Raw genomic sequence first — 9885 nt, 5'->3', positions numbered from 1 at the left:
ATAAATAAAAATAATATATACTATTTTTACATATAATTAAAAAGCAAATAATACATATAGTATTTAAAATAAATTAAATATATAAAAAAGGGATTAAAATTGAATTTAATTAAATTATCTGGGGTTAATTACAAATAAATAGAAAAATTTGGGCCTAATTGAAACACGTGTTAAAAGCCGAGGGACTCACTGGGTAATTTGACCCTAATCCCAAAACGACGTCGTCCCAAAATAAGCTTTATAATGGCCATTAGGACTAAATTGAAACAAAAATAAAAGATTAGGTCCAAATTAAAATAAAAATAAAATGAAATTGTAAATATTTAAAATGCGGAAGGATCAATTAGGCAATTAGCCCTTTTACCAAAAACGCGCGGATCCTCCCCGGGTCATGGGTCAACACGCGGATCCTCTACTCGAACGATGCCATTTTAGTGCTAAGCAAAACGACACCGTTTTTTAATGCTATTTAAGTTAGATTTTTTACCCCAAAATTCATTTTTAGAACTGTTTCTAAAAAAAAAGCTTTGAAATCCTCTGAAAGGGGAGAAGAGGAGAGCCGTTCGGGCTCCGACCTCCGGTTACTGGGTAGCACGAGCCCACGTGCCACACGCGCCGCCGTACACGGCCATCGGATGGTCAAAAAACCTTTATTTTTCCAAGCGAATCACAGGTAACCTTTTTCTTTTAAATACTGACATTTTAAAAAAAACAATTCGTATATGCTGAACAACAGGAAATAAATCAGAAAAATTGTAACTGAATCACCTTTTCCACAATGAAACTGTTCGTATTTCTCCTGATTGTATATATGCTTATCTGTTTTTTTTTTTGTAAAAATCTGTATATTACAGTGAAATACATTTGGCTTTTATAGCCCCTGTACAAATTTAGTGTATTCTATTGATTTCTTGCCATTTTTGCTGTGTATCTCTTTCACTTTTTAGTAGGTGACAACGAGAAGACCAACGATGATTAGGCGCTGATGACGATTCACTGGCACGCTGATTGAGGCGACATGGGGGTGTCGGTAGTGAGATTGGCGCACCAATTGCGGCGCGAGTTTAGACCTGGTGTAGGGGTGCTTGCGACGCCTAGGGTTTCAGAAACCCTAGGCCTTCTGTCTTCTGTTAACAAATTGGGCCACTTGGGCCCTATGTATTTTGGGTCTAATGAATTTTGGGCAACATTCGGGTATTTGGGCTACAGTATGGGCTTGGGTGTAATTGGGCATTGGGTAGTTTAGGTATTTGGGCTATGTAAATAGGCTAGCATTTTGGGTTTTGTAAATGGACTGTAAAAACTTTTATTATTTCTTTAATTTTTGTTTTTTTATTTATTTATTTCATGGGCCCGGGCAAATTTGGGCTATTACACTATGTTGTTGTAGATGATATAAATGCATGACAGTTGTGAACTATGCTTCTTTGTATATTTCTCAAACGGTGAAATAAATTGTTTTTTAATAATAAATTTGATTTAAATTAATAATTACATTTTTTATCGTAAAGAAATGGGATTGAGATGATTATAAATACCATGTTAACTATAAAGAAAGAAAATATACTTAATTATAAAGAAAGATGAGTACCTTAGCAAGAAAAGAGCCCACGTTGAAGAAATGAATGGTGTCGGCTATGGAAACAGCGAGCAAGGCATCGTCAGTGGAAAGAGCAACAATATCAACCTTGCGGATGGGAAAGTCAATCAAACTCAGCTTTTCAACATAATTGGTGTTCCCAATTCCTTAGTCTCTCTAATCACAATGACAACTTTATTTTTCTCTGCAACCAGGAACCTTACTCATTCACATCAAAAATGATTTTAATAAAAAGAAATTGGTAAGAAATGGAATCCACCAAATATGTTAATAAAAAACAACTCGCCAATGGGAAGGCCGACCAAACTCAGCTCTTCAACACTAATTGGTATTCCTAATTTCTTAAGCTTAGTTTGGATAGGCGATGTGTTTACCTCCGGTGAGGTTAAAAACAGCGGTGGCGGTGAGATTAGTTACTGTAACGGTGAGATTGGATACTGTAACGGTGAGATTAGAAACAATGGTGGAGTGTGTGTTTGGATTCAAACGTAGCTGTAGCGGTGAGGTGAAAATAAAAAATAACTTGACATCATATTAGAATTGATATATAATAGAAGTTTTTAAATTATTTTACTTATATAAAATTATTAAAATATGTGAATTTATAAATTCATTTAATAAAATATTAAAATTTATCTTCCAATATTTTATTATAAATATTTTAATGAATTATATAATCAATTTAAATTATTTATTAGATAAAACGATAATTATTTTTAATTTTTTATAGTTAAATATTTTTTATAACAATGATATATATTATTTTCGCAAATAGTAACATTATACTTGGATCAAATTTTGAAGTATCTAAACGAATGGTTTTTAATAAAAAAATTTATAGTAACATAAGACATAACAAGTTTCATTATTACTAGAAATTAGGTTATGATACAAAATTATTTTTACAAATATTGATTCATTAAACTATTTGCAATGGTTTCCCTTAACATTGCAATTTCAAGGTCACTTTCACTGTTAAAAGAACTCGATTCACCTTTATCAAAATGGCCTGAAGAGATTGGCATGTCGAGTATATTCTCAAATTGTCGAAAATCCTCATCATTTGACCATGCATGTCTTCGAATGTAATTATGCAAAACCATTGTTGCAATAACTATTAAAACTTGCTTGTCGAATGAATAGTTTGGAATATCTCTTAATATTGACCATTTTTTCCACACTCCAAATGTTCGTTCAATCACAGAGTGTAACGAAGAATGGACATGATTAAAGATTTCTTTTTTTCCAGATGCTCGATGATTACCTCGACGAAAGTCAGGTAAATGATATCGTTCCCCCTATATGGACCTAGAAAACCTGCCATTTGTGGATATCCTGAATCCACAAGATAATATTTTCCTATAAAAAAGTAAAACATAATATCAAGTTTAAAAATAAATTAAAAATTTTAATATTGTTTTTATGTAAAGATTAATTAAAAAATTAAAGTTCAACCTGGTGGAGGGTGTGGAAACTTTAACTCTTGTTTTCTAAGTGCTTGCAAAAAAATTCTATTGTCATGTGTTGTTCCTTCCCAACCAGGAAATGAAAAAATAAAGCACATGTTGAAGTCACAAACTGCCATAATATTTTGAGTTGGTTCACCTTTCCGTCCGATATAAGGTATTTGACAATAATGTGAATGCATGCTTTTATGTGTGTTCCATCTATGGCCCCAATACAATCTTTTAAAATAAATGCAAGTAATGAGATAAAAGTTAGAAATAATTTATATTTTAAAAATATAAAGATTGTGTAAATTTTACCTTAAAGTGAGGCCAATATCGTGTATCATGTTGAATATGGTTCGGTACTTCCTCGAATTGACCTTCAGTGAGTTTAATCGTGCCTATTCCCATTCGAGCAAATATATGTAACATATCAGTAAAAATTCAACTAACAGTTTCCCCAGATCGTTGAAATCGCTCTGCTGCATTTGAATTTGATTCTCTATTTCAAAGAATATACAATGATAATGCTAACTTCTCCATCGCAGATACCTTCCCATGCTTTAAGCCATAATTTATTTACAAATCATGCAAAAAGCTGTGAAATATATTTTTTGGCATCCTAAAACTATTCATGCAACGATCATCATGCCCATTTAATACTTTTTCCACCCATATTTGACCTGTATAATTTGAATCCATACACGGTTGCCTAGTGAAATAAGTTTCATGGTGTACCAATACACTGCTTAACACTTGTTCTTCCTCTTCATGATAATTGTTGTGCTCAACTTGTATAACAATTGTGGCTATTCTTCGTTGAGCTTCTTGACTTAATTCAAGGGTATCATAATTCATATAAAAACTATTATACATATTGTTAAATTCATCCTTAACCTGAAAAAGTAATCTAATGAAAATAAATTAATAACTTGTGACATTCTATACAACACAAAAAATTGAATAAAAGCATAGCATAAAAATATCAAACACAAAAAATATCATACATTAGTTTTACATATAAAAAAATAGATCATACATTAGGTTTACATATAAAAAAGTTGATCATACATTAGTTTTGCATATAAAAAAGTAGATCATACATTAGTTTTACATATAAAAAAGTAGTATAGTTATATTACAATAATATTTCTAAGGAGCTTATGGTGGAGGTGGTGGATGGTACGGTTGGAAGGGAAATAAGGATGTTGCTACCAAGGATGAAAATGATGCAATTGGATTTTGTTCAACATACTCACGTCGAAGCCACCAAACCCTAACATCTGGATCTAAGTTCAAAAACACTTTTTGTTTACCGATATTTGGAACATTTTGATGGCAAAATAGTACAGTTCATCTTTTTTTGGAATTTCATCTCCCAAATCACGCAAAGCATCCATTATATTTGAAATAGTATATTGAGAGTGAGGAAAAATAATTTCATTCACTGACTTCCTTGGACTAGCCATACTCTCACACAATTTCTCAATATGAGTAGCTAATGAATTTCTTGATGATTTTCTACTTGAACTTGATTTTTTCCTTTACCGTGTACAACCTCAAGTGTTTTCGTTCTTCGATTAGGAGTTTCATGAGAAGGGTTTGATGGTGCCTCATTAGGAGGAATACCTTCATTCTCATTACTATGTTCATCTGAATCCCTCATTAGGTGTATCATCTCCCATAGGAACCCCACTTGGAAGAACACCAGACGAAGGTGCCCATGCATTCTCTCCAGTGGCTACAATGCCACCAAATATTTGCCACATTAAATCATTCAATCGTGGTTCAATTCATTTCTTCTTAAATCCTTTAAAATCAGGGTTTTCCTACAAAACATGTTAAATGTTAAATGTTAAATGTTATACTCAGATTTTTATATTTGTAAATTACTAATTTCAATAAACTTTATGCATTAAAATAATGATAAAGTTAACACTAACTTGTATTTTTTCATCACACCATTCTTCGGTAGTATCGACCGTCTTTTTAGATGGACACCATCCAATTCCTGTAGATTCCTTTAGCAACTCCCTCCATAACCTCCATTCCTTTTTTAATGTATCCCACTTATTTTTCAATTGAGGTTTTCCATAATTTTTTTGTGTTTTTGCTTGAAAAAAAAGCAACGACATTTTTCCATCCTTTTGAGTTTAGATGAGTTGTCGGTCTATTACCAGCATTGACTTCATTCACGCAAAGTTCACAAAATATCAATGTCAGCTCATCATCCCAAACAGCTTTTGTTGCTAAGGTACTATCTCCCTTCACAAATTTTCGTGTCTTTACCATCTATTATTATTTTGATTTTAAATGTCAACCGACATAAAACCATAAATATATAATTAGATAAAATAATATAGTTTCATAAAAAATTAAGAATAACACATCACAAAAAGATGAAAGCCATAAGATGAACACTAAAGAAAAAATTCTCAAAGATCCATGATAAACAATAACAATGATATAGAAAGGATAATTGATTATGACTATCTTTTCAAAAGTGTAAGCAAACTTCATTCCTTATGTTTTTCTTAGCAACACTAGTCATCAAGAATTGCTTTGTCCAATACATCAATGTGATAAAACTATAACCAAAGATAAAGTCTTAATTTCTTTTCTTGAAACAACTGTGATGACCAACAAATAACTGATTATGAGCTATGACCTATAATCTATTTGACGGTTATGTTTTAAGTGTCAATTGCTATTGAGCTGATAATTGAATTTATTATTTAATGGATGCTTGGTATTTGGGAGATAGGTGACTGTAGAAAAAAAATATTTATCTAGTTAAAAGGTTCAACTTGATTCAATTTACTAGATATAGGAGGGTTTCAGACAAAAAAAGAAAGTTAAAATATACTATTTAACATATAGGGTTTCAGACAATTTTCTTTAAAGACCTAATTGCACCAAAGCATTCTTTAAATTGGTTCTTAAATTTCAAAACATTTTAATTACATTCTCAAACTATTTATGTTATACCAATTAGGTACTTTCATTTTTTTTATTTTTTAATTTAATCATTAAATGACATGTAAAATCATATAACATAAAAGTAAAATGTTGCTTAATTTTTAAAATTTATAACTAAAAATGAAGTTAAGAAAAAGAGAGTGAAATATGCTTTCTGTAAAAACTTCAAAAAAACCTCATAATCAAGATTTTCAAAACATTCACTTTTACAATATCAATCTTCTTTAAAGCTTTTATTTTAAATTATGTCACATTTAATTTTAGCAACGAAAAGATTTTATTTATATAATATAAATGATTTAAACATGTAATTAGAATATTTTTAAATTTGAGAACCAACTTAGAATAAATGTCATGGTCTAAAGATTTCTAGTGCAATTAACTCATTCTTTGAGTAATCTTAAATTTTGGATCGATTTAATTTTTTGTTTTTATTATTTTAATTAGTTTAGTATTTATTTTTTTCTACCAAATAAAATAGAAGTATAATAAAAAAACATAAATCTCTCTTTTTTTAATAATGAAACAATAGAGGTCATACATTGAAATTAAAATTATTACATTTACTCTAATAATTTATTATTAGCATGTTAATTATGATTATAGTTGCAATTATAGTTGGTGATGCAATTATATTTGCATGAGCTAATATAACTATTGTTTATAAATTTATTTCAACACTCTATATTTAATATAAATTGTAATGAAAAAAATTATATGTATCAAAAGAAAGATGGTTTAAGTACAATGCTGGGATTGTTTATTATTTTCATGGAATATTCCATGGTAAATAGATTATTTTCTTGATCCCTTTATTATTTTCTTGATCATTTAGCACAAGAAGATACAATGCTGGGGTTGTTTATTAATTGAAACCCGAAATATTCAATTCAATTCTTAAGCTACAATCATTAGATTAGATTAGATTAGATTAGATGTCTATCTAAAATCTCTGCAATTAATTTTCATTTCATATTTAATTCAATTTTCATGTAGCAGAGGTTGATTTCTGATGTTCTTAAATAAAAAACTGAACAACTTCCTATCTATTCCTATCAGTTACTTCGATTAGATTTTAGGGTCTCACCCCTGATCATCATTCTGTAGTGATAAAATTAGGATCTGGATTCTCTATATTACCTTTAATTGTAGCCATTTGCTGGCTGGCTCGCATCACCGGAATCAACTCAGTATTTGGATTCTCAATATGACCATTAATTATAGCCATCTTGTTTTATCTGCCTATTGCTTTCTCTTTGAATGTTATACTCTCCCCCCCCCCCCTCTTGTATTTTTCTGGTAGTCCTGATCAAGAGGCATAAAATTCCTAAAAGAAGCTTTTTCTTTAATGATAGCAAAACCTTAGAAGGATGATACCTAAAATTTATGCAGTGCTACAAGTAAATCACAATGCAAACTCTAAATTAACAGCTCTAGGTAAAATAAGAATCAAGTTTAGTTCCTCACTCTGTCCCCTCTATTGATATTCCTTTTGCATTATGTTTTAAGAAAAGTAACTAACAAAGTCCATTAATAGAAATCTCACCAATCTAGTTACCTGAGTTTATTTAGCTCCAAACTTGCCCAAGGAACATGTTGATGTATTGATGGATTATAAGATATAAGCCAAGTATGACATAAACTTTAGAAAATATATCATCAGTAGAAAGATGTAGTTATGAAGAAATAGTGATACCAGTAAGTAAACCACTACCAACTCACACACCGCAAACATGACTACTGCCTCTGTGATTCACCACGAAATGGGTTTTTGGGGTGAACACGGTGCCTAGGCAAGAGATGGGGTTCGAAACTCTAGTTATTCATGCTTATAACTTATCGCTTGTAATGATCCAATGCACATGGGCTTAATCACATTATATACTTGGAGTCTATTTTTGTTTCAACATCAACTTTAAGCTAGACACTTAGCATAAAGTCTAGGAATGAACATGTAATCTATTCTTAACAGAATTTAATCGGGAAAAGAAATACCTCTTTGGGACAAGATAGTTTCTCAAAATCAGAAAAGGGGAGTTTCAAAGGTCTCTATTGATTTCCAGCCCTGCAACAGACAACAGGAATATTCCTTAAAGTTTCAAAATTGCCTTAATTTATAATGGAAGCAAAAACCTTGATTTTTTTTTGGCAAATTAAAAGTTTTATTAAAACCCCAAAACGGGAGATCAAACTAAAAGTTATACATACGCAACACCCTTAAGCCTTAACAACACTGCTGCCTAAGCGAGAGATGAAACACCTAAATGATTAAAAGCTATAATTGCTAATTTGCTATTAATGTTGGCAAACTACAATCAATCTTCTTTGTCTTTATTCCCATAAATTCAAGTCTCCATTCTTTATCAAACATCTAACAGTCAATTTTTTTTAGCAGTATTAGCTCATTAATAAAAAAAATCCATCACTAATTAAGTACTTCCCAAGGATCCAATTAACCCCAGCCTTAGAATAAGCAGAAAGTTACACCAATTGTTGGATCAACAAAGAAATGAAGAAAACCCAAAGTTTGGAACAAAAGAAACAGCAGAAAAGAAACTATGAACAAAAATCATATTGCAAATGGAGAAATCAATTAAAAAAAGAAAGGAAAAGATAAGAAGAACTAACCGATGCCATGGTCAAAGAAAGATGATAAAGTTGGGTCAATGAATAAAGTATGTCTTAAGAATGGAAAAAATGAAGGATTTTTACTTAAAGGCATAAGCCATAGGGGGAAAGCAGATTGAGAGACAAGGGGGGTTTGGTACTTGTACAAGTAGAAATCTCAATGTTAAGTACAGACCCATACAAGTAGAAATCTCAGCTTGCAACCCATACAAGTAGAAATCTCAATGTTAGGTATAGACCCCCAACATTCCAGTAGAAATAAAAACATAAAAAAGGGTAACGAAATGAAAGAATGAAAAGAAATGACACACAGAAAGCATCAAGAAGAAACCAAAAGGATAAATTTGAGCTTAACACTTACAATCACAGGCTTATCGGTCATCGATTGAGGAGGAGTTGACATAGCTTGCAGCAGAGTTATTTCTTCCTCGTTATCAGCAGAATTTGGCTGCCAAATCTAAAAAAAAAATAAGATTGATAAAGAAAGTTTTAAGGATAAAATGGTAAATTAATAAATAAAAGTAATACCTCTGTTGCACCACCAGTGAACTTATTGCTGCTTTTAGCTCTAGTTGATTTTTGGGATATCAGTGTGGTGACGGTGAACCAAAGGCAGCCTTGGTCTCCTTAACCACAATGACGACTTTATTTTTCTCTGCCACCAAGAATCTTACCCATTCACATCAAAAACGATTTTAAAAAGAATAATTAAGAAATGAAAGCCACCAGACATCTTAATAAAAAAAATAAGGAAACACCATATATGGTATAGGCTATAAAGGATAGCTGGAAGCTCCCGGGAAAGGCGAGTAGCTAAGAAAATGGATTGTTTAGATCATAACTACAATCTATTTCATATCTAACTGGCAAGAATCCACGAAGAAATATTTAATTTCTATTATATCTTACTCTTCACTTCATTGATTTCTTTTCTACTAATAATTTTCAATTTTCAACAGGTTGGGATAAGGGGAAGAAAAATTAGATTTCAAGTTTTATAGCCTAATAGCTCAACAAAGAAATGCTCAAATAAACCTTTTGCTGCAGCTAATAGAGAAATTTTCTAGTTATTTCAAGCTTCAACATTGAATTAGGGCTAGAATTTTAATATCTCATATATAATATTACAAGTTACGAGAGTAAATTAGAAATGAAAAAATTATGAGTATAGCCTCTTAATTCGACACTTAGCAATCTATATGAACGACGCCTATTAGCATTTAGCTACTA

The 9885-nt window shown here is 31.0% G+C and overlaps 1 long non-coding RNA gene across 3 annotated transcripts; it reads right to left on the bottom strand.

Moving 5' to 3' along the window:
• Window positions 1-4109: 4109 nt before the first annotated feature.
• Window positions 4110-9711, bottom strand: LOC107894046 (uncharacterized). Of its 3 annotated transcripts, none has more exons than XR_005907493.1 (5): window positions 9184-9657; window positions 9017-9112; window positions 7168-8092; window positions 4992-5340; window positions 4110-4877 (listed from the first exon to the last, which is right to left on the bottom strand). It is a non-coding gene; the product is annotated as an uncharacterized lncRNA (long non-coding RNA). The 3 variants fall into 3 exon arrangements; XR_005907491.1 differs by having other exon boundaries at window positions 8023-8092; window positions 9184-9617; XR_005907492.1 differs by having other exon boundaries at window positions 4992-8092; window positions 9184-9711.
• Window positions 9712-9885: the final 174 nt, after the last annotated feature.

Source organism: Gossypium hirsutum, chromosome A13 (assembly GCF_007990345.1).
Source record: "Gossypium hirsutum isolate 1008001.06 chromosome A13, Gossypium_hirsutum_v2.1, whole genome shotgun sequence".
In the NCBI taxonomy this organism is placed as follows: domain Eukaryota; kingdom Viridiplantae; phylum Streptophyta; class Magnoliopsida; order Malvales; family Malvaceae; genus Gossypium; species Gossypium hirsutum.
The sequence above is the reverse complement of the archived record's forward strand: the minus strand, read 5'-3'. Positions and strand labels throughout refer to the sequence as shown.